The sequence below is a fragment of the Cuculus canorus genome, chromosome 5 (genome assembly GCF_017976375.1).
Source record: "Cuculus canorus isolate bCucCan1 chromosome 5, bCucCan1.pri, whole genome shotgun sequence".
NCBI lineage: Eukaryota > Metazoa > Chordata > Aves > Cuculiformes > Cuculidae > Cuculus > Cuculus canorus.
In genome coordinates, this window is record NC_071405.1 from 35,283,471 (window position 1) to 35,303,532 (window position 20,062).

The following is a 20,062-nucleotide window of genomic DNA, read 5'->3' on the forward strand; positions in this document are numbered from 1 at the left end:
CTCTTCTTTCAAAGGCTGCTCCTTTAAGTGTGGTAGAAAAGGAAGGGTGAGACAAGCCAGCTTGCCCCCAACAGTCTAGCTGTTTATACAGCCCAAGCCACTCTGCTCACATGATGCTCTACACTGTGCAAGCTTGATGGCACAGATCTCTGCTTGCCTGGGACATGACTCTAGTGATCTCCCTCACCTGATTGAGACTTGCCTCCAGAAGCAAAGAAGCAGATACTTGGGGAAGTCTGGTATCAAAAACTGAGAACTCTACAAACTTCCTATACCAGAGGAGTTGGTGCTGTGAAATTGCAGGTACGGACCAGTTACTCTGTTTACATTTTTTAAATGCTACTTGCTCCCTCATGGCTCAGTAGCATCCCATTAAATATTGTAAAAGAAATCCCAATCCCTCCAGAGTCATCAGAGCAGTTTGCTTGGGTACTCGCTGCCATGTCAAAAGCCCCTGCAACCCACTTCAGGCACAGCCCCATTATAGGAAAACACATCCAGTGGCCTGTCCCTGGATGGGTGCTACCAGCCCTACTGTGGGAGAAAAGAGCAGCTGGCACAGGCCATCAGAAAAGTGCCCATGAAAACTGTGCTGACACAAATCTGCCAACTAGGAGAGGGAAGTCTCTTCCTCTCCATCAAGCACAACCTCATCTATAACTCGAAACCGTCCCTCAAAGGCTCCCATATCATAGTCTAAGCAAGCAACTGACCCTCTCTGGGTCTTTCCCTGGAGCGTGGAGATGCACAGACAGAGGGAGAAGGTTGGAAAAAGTCTCTGTGATGGATACTGGTCTCCATACAAAAAGGATCTCAGCACTCAGCTGCTTTCAAGGTCTGTGCTCCCCCAGACCAATCCTCCTTCATACTGCCTGACAAACAAAAGGCTTAAGCAGCACTACGCTGGACATCAGTATGAGGTGAAAGCCATTTGGCTCCAACACTGTAAGTGGCCATCAGTTACACTGAAGTCCATCTACCAACATGGAACTGCACCAGTGAAGAAAGAATCTATCTCGTAGCTTGCTTTATTAAAGCAATTTCATGTATTACCTAACACAAAAGCTGTTGTAGCCTGATGTACAATAACCATTCTGCCTGTTTAAATGAAGAGCTCATATTTGCTTTTAATCAATAATGCCTATACTGTTTAACTAATACTGACAAAAAGTAGCTTTTTAATGCAGTGTCTCACTAATTTATTGCTCTCAATATTTGTGTTTTTTCCCAGCTTGTTATAAACAAATGATTTTTTGGAGGGAAGAACAAAAAGAATAATAAAAGAAGGTAGGTTTGGCTCTTATGTGCTGCTGATTAATTAAAGAGGTAAATTAACCAAACAATAAGAACAAGATACCAAACTATCTTTCATAATATTTAAGAAAAACACAAAGGGTTGAACAGTTTCCAGGTGTAAACACATTAAGATCAACATTGTACCAAACCTGAATCTGGCCCGGTTAGCTCAGAAAAGTAAATAGTTCATCCTCTTGCACAGATGTCTTAGTGTACAGGCACTCCACATTTAAAGAGAGAGATTCTGCAGCCAACAATGCTCCACTGACATAGAAACAATCAATGTGTCCTTGATTATGAGGAGGCAAACAGTTTTCACTACAGAAAAGGAGACTGAAATACAAATCATGTGTTTTTATTTTACAAGTTCCAAGTTTGGTTTGGGTTTTTTTCAAGCCCTTTTGGAGCACTGAAACAGAATAAAAATAGTTTGTTGCACAAGCATAAAACAAAGTAACTGCTAAATAAACATTTAAAATTGAGTCCTATGTGTTCAGTTCTCATTCCCATTACTCTTCAGGAGCTGGATGATAACACTAAAATATCTTCCAGTTTCCTGGTAAACTGATTAGATGGGTTTTGTCCAAGAATTGTGCCATAATGTGTTCCCTCTATTTCATATTCTGAATATCACTGCTGGAAAACGTACTGCAGCACAGAATGTAGTATATGCCAATATATCCTGACATTCAAATCAAGACCACAAATTATAAACAGTTTCAGCAAATTGACTTGAGTGCCTTTGTTCCTCAGACATACATCTTCCTATTGCTTACAAAAGCAGCATATACTAACCACTAACACTGCTATAGCCAGTACTGGGAAAGGAAGTTATTGAAGCCTGGATTTCCTGCTTTCAGTCGTAGCCAAGAACTGTGAGGCTTGTAGTGGTTTCAGGAACTGACTCATCTAATGATTCATGGATAAGATACTGGTTTTAATATATTTCTGATCATAAGACTCAAACTTCAAAAACAGTGATACTTACTTCTTATTTTAAAGTAAAAAAAAGTACATAAATCAAGTAAACAAATATTGTCATGGGACTTACTGGCTAATCATTATGAATGTGTTTTACAGTGCACTCTGTTTAAAAAAATAGTATGTTAAACTTCTTGGAAATTCATTTAAAGAGAACGTGGACAATCAATTCAAAATCTACTGTCAAAAACCTGAGTACTTTTGTTGAAATCCTGACACAGATGAACTTCAAGTGGAGGACAGGTGGGATATCAATTGCATTTTTAGATATACCCTTAGGTACACGTATATCTACTGCTACATATTAATCAATGAATCCTAGAGCTACTATTGTTAATGCACGTAGTTTCTTTAGCTGTGTATAAAAAGTATTATCCAAAGATCAGTTGGTAACAACACATTTGGGTGTTTGAAACAACAGGAAAGTTTTGTTTCAGGGGTGACTGGAAATGCAGAGGTCAATCTTAAAGCAATGACTGCCACTGAATCTTAAGCACTCACACACACATGCATTTTGTGCTAATTCAGAATTCACAACCAGCCTTTTTACGTGTGTAGTTCTTCCAGAGGGAAGCATGCCCTCCTGTGCATCAAAACACTTTTTGCCCACAACACAAACCTCATCAGTACGCTGTAACTTAAACTGCCAGGCTCTTGCACCTAAAAAATGGCTTGAGATAGAAGCTTATTTCTGTGGGGCTCATGTATGGAAAAGTACTGGTTTACTTTTTAATTTTTGAATGCAAGCTGCAGCTACTCACACGCTATGCACAGTGTTGTGGGGAGGGAGGGGAACATTAGCATTTCTATATTTCACTGCATGCACAACTAGTGCAAAAAAAAAAAAAAAAGAAAACAAAATGTATGTTGCTTGGAGGAAAAGAAAAAAAGCAGTTAAAACAGTTGACAAGAAAAGGCCAAAGTGCGCTTAGTGGCTGGCAGTCATTTTATGGCTATAGTCCTACAGCAGATTTACTTAGATGACGTCAGTGGCTCCAATCCAGCTTTTCTTTGGTAGCATTTACCACTTGCCTCTTGAAGCCTCCACTATGCTACAGAGCAGTAGACCATAATCAAAATTCCCTTTGTGAAATAGAGTTTACCTCAGGGCACAGAGGCATTGCTAGCTGAATTGCAGGCTCTTCACCCTGTACTGCATGCCTAGAAATAAATAACCTACAATACTGTACGTTCCTTAATACAGAAGAACCATTAAAAGCAGCCTGCTACCTAAAAAAGGGTTCTTTTAATTTCTTTCCAAAATCTCAGGAGGCCAGAATATTAGTGAATTTTCCATGCAACTAAGAACTATGATAATTCTATTACCCTTTGTACTTCTTATATTGTTTTTAGACATTTTGGAAGATAAAGTTATTTATGGGTCATCATTTCACCAGCAGAAATATTGCTAACACTAGAGGCTAAAGTGAATCGGTATAGGAAGCTGCATATTTTAAAATTGTCTTTCAAGTGTGCCCCTTTATACAACCGGTCACTAAGCATATAGTAAATATGCCAAGAAGCAGAGCAAGAAATCCCTATGCACCAAAACCAGTTGATTTAAAGAACAAAATGCACGTTATTTGGAGCTATGTGTTTCCTATCACAAAACAATGACTGAAACCAATGAAAACTAGTAAAGCCAAATCAAGCAGATACCAAATCAAATAATGCTCTGCTCTGACATGCTCTGAAGCTTAGTAAAAAAAAAAAGAAAACAAAAAACCAAACCCATCTACAACCATATGAAAGATGCATCTTATTGTACTGAATAAACATAGATTGGTTACATTTTAATGAACCAAGAAATCAAGGACCACAAACTTTCCTCATTTTCTGCAGGTATCCATGTCAACTCGGGCACAATGGTAAGGTAGGAGCATCACCTCTCACTTCGCTACCCACCTGGTTGGCTTCTACACACTCTGCCAGCTCTTGCATTTTTCCATGCAGGTCAGCAGGGTGACTTTAGTGGGGCAGTTCCAGACTGTCGCATCATCCTGTTCCAAAAGGACAGGAGAAAAATTTCCTTCTCTTTGACCTCCTTTCATTAATGAAAAAAGTGGTGTCAGCAAACAGATTTAGAAGATGATTGTAAAGTTCTTTGAAAGAAAATCTGGTTCTTTTGTTGGTCATTAAGTATCCTGGACATGAAAGGCACTGTACAAGCACAAGCGGTCCTTTCTTTCCAATAGCCAGGGCAAAGAAGCAGAAGCAGTGTGGCAACTAGGATGGGCAGAGAGACCCAACAGCAGGACCACATCTGCAAGCAGCTGCAGTACTGATATGATACGGAGGACTCGGCTGTATAGATAGCAAAAGGAGGGAAACAAAAAGGCACCTGATGCTAAGGAAGGAGAGGCCAATCAAACACTGTCCAAAATCAAGTAAGCACAACCCGAGGAAAGAGGAGAGTCCAGGCAACCAGAGACAGATGTGGTGCCCTGTAAGGAACAGCAAGACAGAGCCCGTAGGGCAGAAGACACAGAGGAATGTGCTGCAAGGTCAGAGAGCAACACAGATGGATCCTACCCTAAGGACATCACTGCAGCACTGAATGGAAGATTGTATTTATGGTTTGACAATTTTCCTGCAACAAAATAATTATGGCGAAAGAAACGCAGGATTCGGGTGATGATGAAGGAACTTCCATTGAATCTTCAAGTCTTCTACAAGACTTTCAGTTGATTGTGAAAAAATAAAAAAAATAAAAGTCTTCAAAGATCAGCTGGCAGCAGATATAGGGACACGATTGTCTTTAAAGGTTAATTTTTTTGGAAAAAATAAAGGTAAAATCAGGGGTGTGGAAAATGAAAATTTACAGAGTTTTGCCTTTTATTTTAAATTGTTAAACAGCTTTAGGACAAAAAGTATGTACACATGGTGGTGGCAGATTAAATACAAATTAAATTTGTTTTCTCCCATTAATTAACATCTCCAAACACTAGGTATATTTTAATTGAGATACACAAAACAAAGGCTTTAATCCATTAAACCTCTATGAATCTACCTTTTCTTCCAAAGTCTGTTCTGACATTTTCTCCCCTCAAAACCAAAATGTCATTCCTGAGTTATAATATCCCAACAGAAAGACACCATGTAAGAAAACATGCCAGTTAATTCCAAAAATAAGCACCATTGTTCAGGGCACCATGAGATGAATGAATGGAGAGATTCCGCCAAGGGAATAACTGTGATGTCTATAATGTTAAGGAATAATTTGGCACCAAAAATACCCAAGGCCATACTGGTTGGTGATTCAAACATGAAGCATATCAAAACGCTACTGATAAGCTAAATTAACAGATAGCTTATCTGAAGCATATACTAGCCATATGGTGCCACAACTTCTGCTGCCTGTTGCTGGCATAACAATAGGCTGCTGCAGTCTTAGACTGGAAGCACTATTTGACAAACTGTCAACAGCATTTTTATTTTTTTGCAGAGCTCTAGGGCAATGGCACACTCGCCTATTTGCATTTTTTTTTAAACAGGTGAACAAAGAGTAAACCAGATGTCAACTTTAGAAATCGAGCTGTCTGGATCAGGAGATTTAACAGAGGCAGGCATACTGCTACAGCTCAAATCTAGACAATGAGCTTTTCTAAAAACACTCTGGCCTAGGGGAGTGGCTGTTTAAAACACTTGGCTTCTTTTATTTCAGCACTATGGAAGTGAATTCTGCTCTTAAGTGCCAGCTCAAATGAAGTCATTTTATTTCACTGGGGCTTTCTTTGCATTTTTGAAATGTAGCATGTACTGTAGTAAAGGAAAAGACAAGTATGAAAAAAAAATTCTGATTCTTTTTGAGCCAGAAGCCGGGTAAAATGGGGGAAGGGTGGACACTAAAACCCAAAAAAAAAACAAATTAAAAAAGTGAAAGGATAATGCAAGTGCAAGTTAAATTAAATTTATTAAAAGAAAAGAAAAAAAAAAAAGAACAACAAAAACCGCACACATTTTTGAAAGCTTTAGAAAGACTCAGTATTTTCAACCCCCTCAAGCTCCACAAAGACAAGGTGTGAATACTGACAGATAAGGAAGATTTACAGTGAGACTTATATTAGTTTACAGAAACACTATGGATAATACCAAAAAGATCATAAATGTTGTCTTCTTGCTTTATTTAAGAAAATGAAATCTTTTTCACTTGCATTCTATTTAAGGAAAAATCTTTTAATAACGACACAGTAATCCACTCAATTTATCATTTCAAAAATTGACAGAACTATAGCAAATCAATATTTAGTAGATTTGTCTATGGTACTCAATTATAAAAACATGGTTTTAGCTGTCTTCTGTAGGAGTGTGAAAGACATAATGAGAATAATAGATAACTTTCTGTGCTAATAGTCTGTTCTGCTTTGATAGGCAGTTAAGGGAACATATTTATTTTTTCACTTATGCCCAGATAAGTATGTAGCATTTTTAGATTATCTTTTCAAATTGTTCTTGAACATTCTCAGTTCTAAAAAAAAAAAAAAATCCTTTCATGTTAAGTTGAGATTGCACTTGAACTGTTTCCAAAAGCCAGAGCTGTACTGAATTATGATAATTAGAAAGCTGTGCGCATAAAAGGCAGCACAGTTGATGCATTTAAAAAAGTTCATGCCAGAGAATATAAGTTCAATATGTTCTCACATAATTAACATTTCCCATCATTAGCAGCAGTTTTCAGTTCATGTATCTGTAAAAACAACAGCACTCGTCATTGTTTTAGATTCCCAGTCAATAGCATTTTAATAGTTTTACACATAATCCTAAACTTTTCTCCCCTTCCCCCTCCCTCCAAGCACACCGAGATTTCCCATTCTGCCTTCTGACCTGCTAGGAAATAAACTTGTATTTTGTGTTCCTATGCTTCCACTGCTGCACAGACTATCTCTGACTTGAAAGTTCAGTGAAGAGCTAATAAGCTAGAAATTTAAGGCGGCCTTTTGGAAAGCTACAGCAGGATGCAGAGGGAGTAATCGCGTCCTTCCAGTAAACAATGACTAGAAGACAAAGAACCAAAAGTTGTAGGTGATACCTTCCACTGGATAGGAGCCAAAGTAAAATGGGCTGCCTCTGACAAACCCAGACACAAGCCGGAGGGACTAGGAAACGGGCTTGCAGCCCTGCACCAACCAGGCAAGTGTCTATAAACCCTTCACACACTCTGTGGATTTTCATCGCGTCCTTGACGTATGTACAAAAACTCATCTAACAAATAAGGACATGTAGTACACGATGGGTTACTCTTTGAGATATTCGTAATTTCCTGTGTAGACTATCTCAAGCTAGTTGTTAGAAGCCAGATTTTGACACAGGCTCATTGCCTCTTCCCTCCATTTCTTAAATCCCTGTATTTTAAAATTAATACAATTCTCGGGGAATTTTAATAATCTAATGTAATTACAAAAGTTGCTGAACCTGCATCAACACTGACAGAAATTTTGGCTTTACCAATAACAAGGCGAAACTCTGTGATTGCGGTGGGATCAGGATTTCATACAGAAACAAGAAAGGTTTGGGGCATTAAATTAGAAATGTTCTAGCTGAACTTGATGCGACTAATCTGAGGAACAGGTTTGAAGTTGGTGCCTCAAAAGTTTGAAGTCTGCAGCTTTTCACTGTCTTATGTTTTGGAAATGAGCAATCATTAAAACCAAACACAAAATTATTCCAGGAAATATTATTCCATCCTTGTTCCACTAGCAAAAGTCAAAAGGAGTTTTGTGCAAGAACAGAAAGCAAGATACACTCATAAAGTGGGAATTTATTGCAGAGATTTTTCTTCTAAAAGTGTGTCTTCAGTATGGCTTACAGTCAGTTGGCTTTACAATAAATAATGCCATTAATCCGTTCATATATCACAGGATACAATTTAGATTATACAGTACTGGCATAAACTGCAACAAAACCTCTAACAGCCGTTTCTTTCAGGGATATGATTTACCTCTTGCAGGTTCTAAAATTTTGTTGACACTCACTTAGATTATTTTTTTTATAGTAAGTGACTGTAGTTTAGGAATACAAAACACTCCTACTTGAGGCAAGCACTATTGGCAAAGTGCAGCATGGAGACAAAGCAACAATTAAATCTCACATCCCAGAAATAAGTAACTACTATTTCTCTCCTGCAAAGGTAGCTCCTTCTGATGAACTGGGGATTTCAAAATTATGTTTAAAGGGCCAATTTGCACCCTCGCTACAGCCAATGTAATATAGCAAGTGGCCATATGAAGCCAATGGAATTAAACTAAATGCAGACCAGATTTTTAAAAAGCTAAACCTTATATTTGCACATGCTATGACGAAGAGCACAAACGGAATGAGCAACTAAGTTTTAACAGAAATTTGCCTGCAAGTTTTAGGTAGATTACAAGCAAAGTAGAATACAAACCCCATACCGCCATAATCAATGATACAGAATAGCACCCATGGCCTTCTTTAGACATCAAATATCACACTAACTATGTACATAAAGCATACGCTGTAAATATCTTAGTATTTGATCCCACGAATGTTTATTCCTATGAGTCATCCCAGTCACTTTAACCTAAGTAAGGACTGTATCTAGCAAACCTTTTCTGCTTAAATAAATGGCATCGTTTCAGAAAGACAGCTTTTAAACCATCATTGGAATGATATAGCATTAATATTAATGTCATAAAGAAATACCAGACCAAGAGCGTGATGTGTGTGTATATACAGTCAGAAACCACGCATTCAGAACATAATATTTGAAGGCAACCTTCTCACAAACACACACATTCAGAACTTCATGTTCATGCAAGATCTTCGTGTTTTGGAAATAGTCTTAGGCACTTTCCAACAAAATCAGATTACTGCTAGTGAAATTGTTCCAACAGTGTAACCAGCCTACTTTATAGACTGCAAACTGACTGCTGTATCATAATACACAATTACACATTTTTACCTTTCACTTTTTATTAAGTGAAAGACACCAGAATTTCTCTGTAACTCCTGAAGCCTTTACTACACTTTTGCCTGTACTATATCCTGAAAGTTTGTTTACAGCATGATCTACAAAGGTAGTTTAAAAAGAAAGAAAGAAGAAATCTTCTTTTCCCCTGCACGTGACTTAACCAAGATTAACTTTTTCATATATGGACAAACAAAGCCTAAAAACCACTTTAACAATATCCAAAACCACTACATTGTCCAGCAATAACAACAACAGAAAATGCTAGCTACAAATTATACCAAACATGTTACGCACTTGCTCACACATCTCCACACATCACAGAATGCCATCATTTCTCAGCTGGAAATGCACGGCGGGTCTAGTTCATAATTAAGGTTCCGTTGTTCTTTTTTAGCTGTTTAATTAAACTCCTTTACACAGAGGCTGTCTTTACTAAGACTCCTGTCAAATCAAAATTTTTCCTCTGCTTCACTGCCCCCTTACATCCCACTCAGCACTGACTAAGAAACTGTACATAATATAAAATCGTAATTCGAATCTCAAGAGCTGTTATTACTCTCTCCTGGGTGCAAAGGCTAATAACATTTACTTCACCAAAGCAGCGTATGTAAAATCGATGCTCAAAATACACCTAACACGTTTAGCGATAAAGTACTTTCCAGAGGTATTTCAAGATTACCAAGAAGAAAAATTGAAATAAATCCTTTGCATCCAAAATTTCTGCTTTGTCAGCTGATAAAAACCTGCGGCAGACAAAATGCAGAATTATCCCTACCGGTACAGAAAACGCCTTATGACCTAATTAAAAATCAGTGCAGTGTGAAAAGACACTTTTTACCATGAACGTGAAAAAACAATGCAACCTCAAAAAAGTTTTCCCTTAATGAAAATCTTTCCATAAAGTTGATTTTAAAAACTTGCAAGTTCAAAATGTGACCCAAATGTAAAACCTTCGATTTTGTGTTTTAGAGGACATTCACTGTATTAATTCCTGCGCTTCTATTCCCAAATAAAGTATGCATATGCATGTATATATATAAATACACACACATGCACGTATACAAACAAACACGCAAGCTTCCCTCCCACCCCCAGCAGCAATTTAATATACAGGTCTGTGTCATTTTTGATAGCACCATCTTACCATCAGTACAACCTAATATCCCTGTAACGGCATTCCCCAACTATTTATAGACAGAATACATCAGGCATTACAGACACGCATTCAGAATCTAAGGTTATATGAAGAATCATACATAATTTTAAATTAAGCCCTAATGTAATTATAACAATCATTTTTGTTTTCATATTCAATTGCAAGTAGCACTTAGTTATTTACATGAATTTCCCTGTAAGAGGCATTCCCACAGAGATTTCCATATTAGATGTAATGCATAATAACTGAACAATTGGCTAGAGAAAACAGTATTTTAACCGTACAGCTCCAAACTTTGCCATTATCTAGGTTAGATAGCTCTGTAAAACCGCTAACTGGCAATACTGCATTTCTGAAGTTTATCAACAGTTAGTCAAAGCAAATATGCTTCTGCTAGACAGGAATACAGCTGTATAGGTACTTTTTTTTCCCCCGGGGCTCTGCCATTTCAGCTTCCATTTCTTACATATACCATTTTATGTCAGAAAATGCCAGTACAATCTGATGTGCCTTGGCCTTTCCCAAATGGTGTTCAACAACTAACAGTTAAAAAATCCTGGGAGCCATTTAAATTCAGAAAGCGAAGGGAGAGCAGAACTGCGCCCTAACTTTCCAGCACTTCTAGAGGTCACTTTTCATTTCTTCCTATCAAAGGCAGACACTTGTTTCTAATAAGTTAACAACTCTCCCGAGAAGCATGGGTGGCTGGTATTTCATTGTTTCATAAATATTTTTATACCGTAACCCCATTCAACTTAAAACAGATTGCGAGACGAGAAAAATCACGACTAGGATTACTTCGAGCGAGGCAGGAACGCAAACTTTTTTTCCTTGGAGAAAAGAGAGAGGGTTTGGGTTTTTTCTTTCCCCCCTCCCTCTCGCTTTATTTCTCCCCGTCGCTTTTGTTGAGCTGTTTGGAGGGGGCCGCTTTGTTTTAATTTCGTTACAAAAGCCGTACTGTATAACTTTTTCCCTCCCCCTTGGAAGTGCACTTCCTTTGAAAACGCTCCTTCTGCGAACAAAGGCTGCCACCGGCCCTAAGCATCAGCTCTGGGGACATCTGGGGAATAGATCTCTTCCAAACGTTACGGATAAAGAAAAAAAAAAAAAAACACTCTACGGACGGATAAAGAAGGAAAAAAACACCCTACGGTTCCTACCGAAAGGAAGTTTTCCGGGGACAATCTCCTCGGTGGTGTTGTAACCGCGACTTTGTCTTTTTTGGATACAATGTTTCTGCTGACTCCTGAAAATTTTCCACTTGAACGTGCAATTAACCAGCGGCAGCGGCTCTGGAGAAGGAGAAGAAGCAGCGAAAAAGGACATTCCTTCTTTCATCTTTTAGAGGGAAAGCAAAAAGGGGGGCGGGAGGCGCTCGGGGCAGCGCAGGAGCCGCGCCGCGGGCACCGCCGCTCCCAGGCGCGGCTCCCAACTTCTCGCTTCCCCGCGGGGGAAAAAAAAAAAAAAAGGAAAAAAATGTGAAAAACGCCACGGATCGGTGTGTCGGGAGGGAGGGAGCGTGTGTGTGTGTGTGTGTGTGTGTGTGTGTGCCGAGCCGTGACTCAGGCGCGGGGCAGCGCCCGCCTGTTGCGGGGCCCGCAGCGCCGCCAACTCCAACTTGTGCCCCCTGCCCGCCTCCCGCGGCCCCCGCGCCCCGCTCTTACCTCCCCCTCCGCGCTCCGACGGCAAACTTCGCCCCCCGACTACTTATGGCCCCGCGCGTATTTCTTTCTTTCTTTCTTTTTTTTTAATTTTTTTTTTTTTTTTTTTTTTTTTTTTAAAGCGCTATTTACACGGCAGGGGTTGCCGGCGGCCGGAGCCCTTGGAGGATGAGTTTTGCTGCCCGGCCGGCGGCGGGGCGGGCCGGGCTCCCGGCCGGGCTGCGCGGCGCCAGCGATGCGAGGAATGCGCGGAATGAGGGGAGGAATGAAATGAACGCGGGAGCGGGGCGGCCGCGGGGCGGAGCGCGGCCCGCCGCCCCCTCAGGCCGCGGGCGGGCGGGGCCGGGGCGGGGCCTGCGCGCGCTGACCTCACAGGGGAGACCGAGGGGAGCGGGGGGGGGGGGGGGGGGGGGGGGGGGGGGGGGGGGGGGGGGGGCGGGGGGAGGGCGAACTGGGAGGGCGGGCGGAGCGATAAGCACCCGCCCGTGGACCCGTGCTCATGCCCGTCGGTGCACCCATCCACCCGTCCACCCATCCACTCACCAATCCATCTGTCCACCCACCCACTCATCCATCCATACACTCATGCACCCATCTGTCCACCCATCCATCCATTCATTGATCCATCCATCCATCCATCCATCCACCCATCCACCCATCCATTCACTCACCCATCCACTCACCCAATCACCCATCCAACCGTCCGTCCACTCATCCATCTCTCCATTCACCCACCCACTCACCCACCCACACATCCATCCATTCATCCACCCATCCGTCTCTCCATTCACCCACCCACCCATCCATCCATTCATCCACCCATCCATCTCCCCATTCACCCACCCACTCACCCACCCACCCACCCATCCATCCATCCATTCATCCACCCATCCACCTCTCCATTCAGCCACCCACTCATCCACCCACCCATCTATCCATCCATTCATCCACCCATCCATCTCTCCATTCATCCATCCATCCATCCAACCACCCACTCGTCCACCTACCCGTTCATCCATCCATCCACTCACCCACCCAGCTGGAGGCCACTATTGCTGCACAACGGGGTCCCACAACAGGGACCCGCAATGCTTTGTGAAGGGCTTGCAGCAGGGGGCTGCGATGGGGGCTGCAGCGCTTCACAACACACTTTCAAAGTCTGAGTCTGCAATGGGGGTCTGCAATGAGATCATAGAATCATAGGATGGTTTGCTTTGGAAGGGACCTTAAAGATCACTCAGTTTCAACCCCTTGCCATGGGCAGGGACACCTCCCACTGGATCAGGCTGCCCAAGACCCCATCCAACCTGGCCTTGAACACCTCCAGAGATGGGGCAGCCACAGCTTCCCTGGGCAACCTGTGCCAGTGTCTCACCACGCTCATCATGAAGAATTTCTTCCCAATGACTAATCTAAATCTTTCCCCTCCAATTTAAGTCCATTCTCCCTCATCCTATCACCACATGCCCTTGTAAAAAGTCTCTCCTCAGCTTTCTTGGAGGCCCCCTCTCAGGTACTGGAAGGCCGCTATGAGGTCTAAGGGTCTGTAGTGCCTCCCAACATTTATGCAAATTATGGGGCTGCAGCAGGGGTCTGCAATGGGCCAGAGAAACTGTCTGGACCTTGGTGGATGGGAAGGCTCCCCTGGGCAGCCCAACTTACCCACACGCACATCCAACCCCTATGCAAACAAACCCCTGCTAGTCCCTAGGAAATGTGGGTCTATGTGTCCACGGCACCCACAGAGCTCCGGGGCGGGGGCTGAGCTGAAAGGCTTTGTACAAATCACACCCTACATCAACGCGGATCTAGCACGGTTCCCAGGGGTTCATAGTCTTCACCCTGAATTCAGGTCGCGACCTTTCTCAGAAAACTGGCCCCAGCTTCAGATTTCACAACGCAAGTTTTGCACCACTCCAGTTGTGAACTTAAGCGTCGTTAGACTATCTTTATCCTTCCTGTACCCATCCCCAGAAACACTGCCCAGGCGTTATCATAAGGCATGTCTCCCTCAGTTAACAATCTGCTACCTCATGGAAATAATCACAAGGCAGACACAGCTGTTGTGCTTGTGAAAACTCATATTTGCATAAGCAAAATGGATAACTGGACACCTTGGAGCCTGTTTGTGAAATAAATTGCCTATTTTGATGTGCAAACATACACTTGTATCTACCTTTGAAAGTTTGCTCAGCAGGGCTACCACTTTTGGACACGTCAGGAAAATCACATTACAACATCCAGAAGAAATACATGCTGATGCCATCAGGCAGTATTAATGTGCTCACATCACATGTGAATTCGTGACACGCTGGTGAAATTCACAATAAATGTTCTGTATATTACTTGTGTATGACATTAATAAGAGATGCTGAGCATGTCTCTTGGCGAATACCAGAAACACATCATTCTAGTGCTTTCCCAGTACCAATCTTGTAAGACCACTATGCTGATAACAGCACCATTTTAGCTTGTGACTGACCCAGGAGCCTCTTGAAAACACGTTGCAGATCACACAGAGGATGCAACAGTTTTTTACCTTCATGGACCGGGTGTATATAGAGAGTATACGACAGGCAGCACAAGCAGAAGATGCAACATTTCCACTGATGGCAGAAATGATACCAACTGATATCTACTAAACCCCAACCCTACAGAAAAGGAAAGCTGAAAAATTTCTTCATCAAAGTAGCCTACAAGGAATCCACTCACAAACACACACAAAATTTCTTTTCTCTTCCCCTCCTTTCCGTATAGCTCTAGTATACCGTGTGTCTAAGTGCCTACACAATCTGTAAAATACAGTCACGTTATACAAAAGCCATAGTCTCTTGAGTGTACCCAAAGTTTACTGACGCTTTTCCAAAGCTGGAATAGAAAAATGGGAAAAAACATTGCCCCATAACACTACCATGGATTTTTGAGTCACTACACTTAAACTCACTCCACTATGTTCACTGCATGCACAGAAATGTGAAACATCTGTCAATGAATGTGATTTTTTTTCCCCATAAGGTTTACAAAGAAAGTATCGAGAATACTGACTCTAATTTCCATGTCTGTGCAGGGCTGAAAAGGTGTCATAGCTTTGTACGCATGGAGGGATAACAGCAGATTTTTGGACAACGCATGAATAGAGTTTGAAAACTTCTTACCTATAGCAGTTCCGACAAATGAAAGTGATGAAAACTGTAGGATTATGCTCTCCTACTGGAAAATAAAGAAAGGATGTTGTTTCTAAACCTTTGGTTGTGGATAAACACAAATCAAACTCAAACCAGGTTGTAGTCATTTGCCCGTACCTGCAGGCAAACAGTTCAGTAGCTCTTCTGCCATTCAGAACTCTTTCAAGAAAAATAATTAAGTTTACCTGATCCTGAGCATTTTGCTGTTGACAGCAAGCGGCAGGGAAAGCTCACATAATTCTGATTATTTCTCAGATTCTGAAACTTTGTGTGTTAGTGTTCACAGGCAGCGAGGTCTCAAATCAAACGCTTGCGGAAGACTGGATGTCTTCCATTAGCACAATGTAAAAGTTCATTCACAATCCACCGTTTCCTACTTAAGGCTGAGTCTTAACAGTATAGTGCTCACAGGCAACTACACCAATTAAACTACCACATCTGAGGCCAAGATGAACAGCAGACTAGTACGGTGACTATATCACAGCACTTGCTGAACATAGGTCTGTGGGCCAGTGAGCTCCGGACAAAACAAATAGCCTCTGAGGTAGGGAAACGGTCAACAGCTGATCTTTTTAGCCTCTTGACTCATCTATCCTGAAGGTTGTCAAGTCCTCCTGTCCTGCCATGTGATACCACACCATATTGGCAGTCAATTCAGAAAATACATGCCTGGAACCCCAAAGAATTTCTGATGGAATCAAATATGTACTGGGGATAGTGAGGTCTGTGCATTTTGACAGAATTAGAGGATGAGAAAAGACTACATGAGTACCACGCAGCCTGTTAATCCAGCTACTGCCTTCATGAGAGGGTAGACTTCTTTAGAAGCCCTGTGGGTGAAGAAGGAAGGTACAGTGGAGGCACATTCATACACAGAGAACTTGCTCTGATGAACTGCCTGCCCTCTCTTTATCGATGAATGGCTTCTTCAGACACACTGGTGGATTATAAAAGCCAAAGAAAACATAGAGACATTGGGACAAGCCCAGACAGGGGCATTTCCTGGGGTCAAATGCTTATCTCAGCTAAAAAGCAGATATACACGTGGGGAATATGGGAAGGTATACTAAAAAAGAGAAAGAATCAGATTCAAGAGATGTACACCAATAAAAAGACTTCAGGGAGAGAGACGAAGGAAGGAGAAGAAACAAAAAAAAAAGAGGTGAGAAGGGAAAGTGAGAGAAATATTTGTTACTATAGAAGAAAGGCAGGAAGAATAAAAAGAAAGTTAAAAAAGTGGGCTAAAAATAGAAAACAGGAAACCTGCAGAAGAAAAGGGATTGATGGGGCAGAAAGAGCAGCTGAAGAGAAACCAGCTGGGAGAGCAAGGGAAACTGTAGCTTATGAGAAGAAAACCAGGAAGTAGTAGAAACAGGAGATGGCAGTGAGGAAAGGGAATTAGCTTAACAATGAGAGGAGTAAGGTAAGGCAGGATAGAAAGAACAAGTAAAAGAATATGCAATTAGAGACTAAAGGTCTGTAGTAGTATCAAGTCCTGGATTTTTCAGCAAAAATATTATTTTGAGTGCAAGTCCTATTGAGACTGAGGCGGAGGCAAGTGTGAACATACTTAAAGATAAAATGTAGACTGGACCGTGGTTTACATGTAGGAAACACTTTTGTCTTCATTAATGAGGCCACTACTAGTAGGAGGCATTAGAGAGCCTAACAGAAGAGTTGAAGTTCTCTTCCTCTCTGCTGCTGAGTTTGCCAGATACATGGCACATAACTTAAAAGCCTCATCCCAACCACCCAAAGAAAGATGATGCATTCAAGTCCCCAAGAGATTAAATGGAACTCAAAGATACAGGGTTAACAGAATTCCTACTTTACTCTAGGAATAAATAAACTCCCATCTGCCAAGAGAGTACTGACCTACAAAAATAAGATGAACTTTGCAAACTGTAGACCTAGAGCCCGTTTTGGACTTGGAATGAATCTCAAAGATCAATCAACAACATTTTGGCTGCAAACACTGAAAAAAAATGAAAACTTTGTATCTGGATTGCAGTCCAGATTAGGAAAACTGTTAATCTTGAAAAATTTAAAAGCAGTATGTAGATTAGGCTTAATCTATAGTGTCTACACTAGTAATAATCTATACTAATCTATACCCAAATCAATGTGTTGTTGAACATGCCAAAAAATACTGCGGAGAAGCTGTAATGTAATGGAACAGAGCTCTCCATATTATAAACCTGTCTGCTGAGTTTTGTAAAGCAGCAGACAGTGTAAAGAATGAAAACAAATAACAGTTTAATAATGAATTACAATAATTGAGTTGAGAGGAAGCCAGGACATGAACCACGGCCTCAGAGCCCAACTGAGTTAAAATAGTACAGAGAGCAGAAATATATAATTTGAGACAATTCTGGTTGTTTATTTCTGAAGGTGAATTTAGAGCTTTTTAAAATTACATGACCAGAGTCCAGGGCTGCATATTTCTCCCATTGATGAAATCACTAACATCAAAATGGTGTGGCTCTTGGACTGTTTTAGAGCAAACAATGTAAGCACAGCAGCCTATTCCTTCTACTGATAGCAGTAATTCTTAGCACCACTGATTGAAACAAATTACTGTGAAAACAACATGGGTGGTTGGGCTTTTAAAAAATATTTCACACTACAAATTTTGTTTTGTTACCGTCATTTTCTGCTGGAGGAAAAAAAAATCCTATTCAAATTCCCAAAGAACCTCTTTGATTCAGCAAAATTTCAGGTTTCTGAGCACTTCTCAGCTTGATAGCGTATGTTGTTCCCTCCCTTCAGTTTGTTCTGGATTTCTAATGATACTTAGATGCTTCAAGTTAGGTGTAGGTATTTTTAATGTCTTCAGTACCTAAGTGCCTAATTTCCTTTAATTTCAATGGACTTTAGGTGGGTATCTATTCTGGGAAATCTCAGTACTTATCTAGACACCTGAATAATAATAATAATAATAATAATAGCAATAACAATGAAAGGTACCTTAATGTTTATCTGAACCACTGAAGTATCATCAGAAGCTTTCTTTGCATCCTGCTCAAAATCTACATCCAGCAAATATTTCAAAGCCCTTAAAAGCTCCACCTGTGTGAGATCTCCTGTACAAGGTCGTCCATAAGCCTTCATTTCCCTCACCAAAATGACTCCAGAGGTGACTTTGACAGGGAGAGGAAGGGGCCAATTTTCTTCTTTCCAAAATTAATTATTTCTAAGTCAGCTTTTCCCAGCTGCTGAGAAGGACATGCAAACACCATTCCTAGGGTCAGCGTGCCCCAGCACATCCCTGTGGCAGCTTGGCTGGCTCTCTACTGCCTGCCTCCACCTCGGAGGCTGTGCTGTGTCCTTTCCTGGCCAGGCATTGCCTTTGTCCCCTGTGGCACTGCTCTTCCAAACGAGCCCATGGCCACCTTGCCACCCCCACAAAGGCATGGGTCCCACAGACCCAGATCCCTGCTGGACCCGCCTTGGGCATACATCCACACCATTTATAGGGAAAAAAGTATGTTGTGGGATAGTAAAGTCGTTAACCAACCCGACAGCCAAATTTCAAAAAGCAGCAGCAAACACAGTAGCCTTTAGTACCATCTTAAAACAAGAAATGGAAGACATTTCAGTGGAGAGTGTGCCAGGCAGCTTGACCAGAGATAGCGGCTCCTCTTGTAATAAGGCAAATTCCACTTTCACTATTGACTTTGCAGAGACTGCGAAAGGTGTAAATCAGTGCAGCATCTGGACCTATCTGTTTATAAACAACTGTGGGTGTAAACAGGCACTTGGTGACGTGGAGTCACTGGAAAAGAGCTGAGCTGAGTTTCCTGCCCAGGCTCCTTGGCTCCGGGTCAGGAGCACAAAGGCCACTTCCCCTGTCAAACCAAGGGCAGCAGCATATATCGGCTCCTCTGCCTGCTGCTGCACCTCATCCCTGGAAAGCCACATGCTAAGGGAGAATTTCCCAGACGTTGGGAAAGGCTACCAAAACCAGTGAACCACAAGTGACAGGGTCTAAAGTGAAAATTAACTGTCCCAGACAATGAAGAATTGTTTAATGCTTCTTATCCAGACAGAGTCCAAAGTATTATTGGGAGTTCTGATAAATACAAAACCCAACTTTACCTGAACTGGAAGGGATACCTGGCTTCTGACCAAGGCAATTAGGACAGGTTGCACACTGAACGCCCAACTAGAATATAGCAACCCTTACTATGCACTGATTTTTCCATTTCTGCATTCACAATGCATGTGGAATCACACATGGTAAATAAAATCAGGAGAAAACCGCAGTGAGAGAATCTGAGCTTTGCAGAGGTGTTCAGGGTGATCTTGCTAAAAAAGGAAAAAGTCAGAACAGGTAAATCCTCTTGTCACACTTTCTTCTATGTCATCTCAATAATGAGACCTACGCAAAGTATCTCAGTTCCTCTCGCCTCATTATTTTCTTGGTGCATATTCTGGTATAACATAGAAACTTGTTGCAGCCACTTGCAAAGCTCAGGGATTATTCAGGACAGAACTGGGGAGCGGAGAGAGTGTGGCATTGTTTCTGAGGCAATTCAAACCTAGCAGGACTCAGTCTTTCTACTTCTGAGGCGGGAAGCAGGAGAGGTGAATGAAAGGGACTCTTAGAAGAATATATTGCTCTTTCCTGTTAAACTTGACTATTTGGATGTCCACATGACTATAAAAGGAAATCTAAAGAGACATAATGTGTTTCTTACTGCAACTAGTCCTTGAGGGCTAGGCTTACATGTTTTTTTGGTAGGAAAATTACAAAGAGCATTTTGCAGTTCGTTGGGTAGTGAAAGAAGAAAAGATTACCTAAAGCTGCTGGAAAATCATAGTGGTGTGTGGGTATGTAGTTAGATGGACT

At 41.5% G+C, this 20,062-nt stretch overlaps 1 protein-coding gene across 4 annotated transcripts in view; it reads right to left on the bottom strand.

Annotated features, from left to right (window-relative positions):
- Positions 1-12,107, bottom strand: part of TEAD1 (TEA domain transcription factor 1) — a 157,519-nt gene extending 145,412 nt beyond the window's left edge. For all 4 annotated transcript variants that reach the window (XM_054067330.1, XM_054067329.1, XM_054067328.1 and 1 more), the window contains exons 1-2: positions 12,029-12,107; positions 11,525-11,656 (exon numbers count right to left, since the gene is read on the bottom strand). The gene's annotated coding sequence lies outside the window, so the exon portion shown is untranslated. The remainder of the gene's footprint in view (positions 1-11,524; positions 11,657-12,028) is intronic.
- Between the last annotated feature and the right edge of the window lie 7,955 nt (positions 12,108-20,062).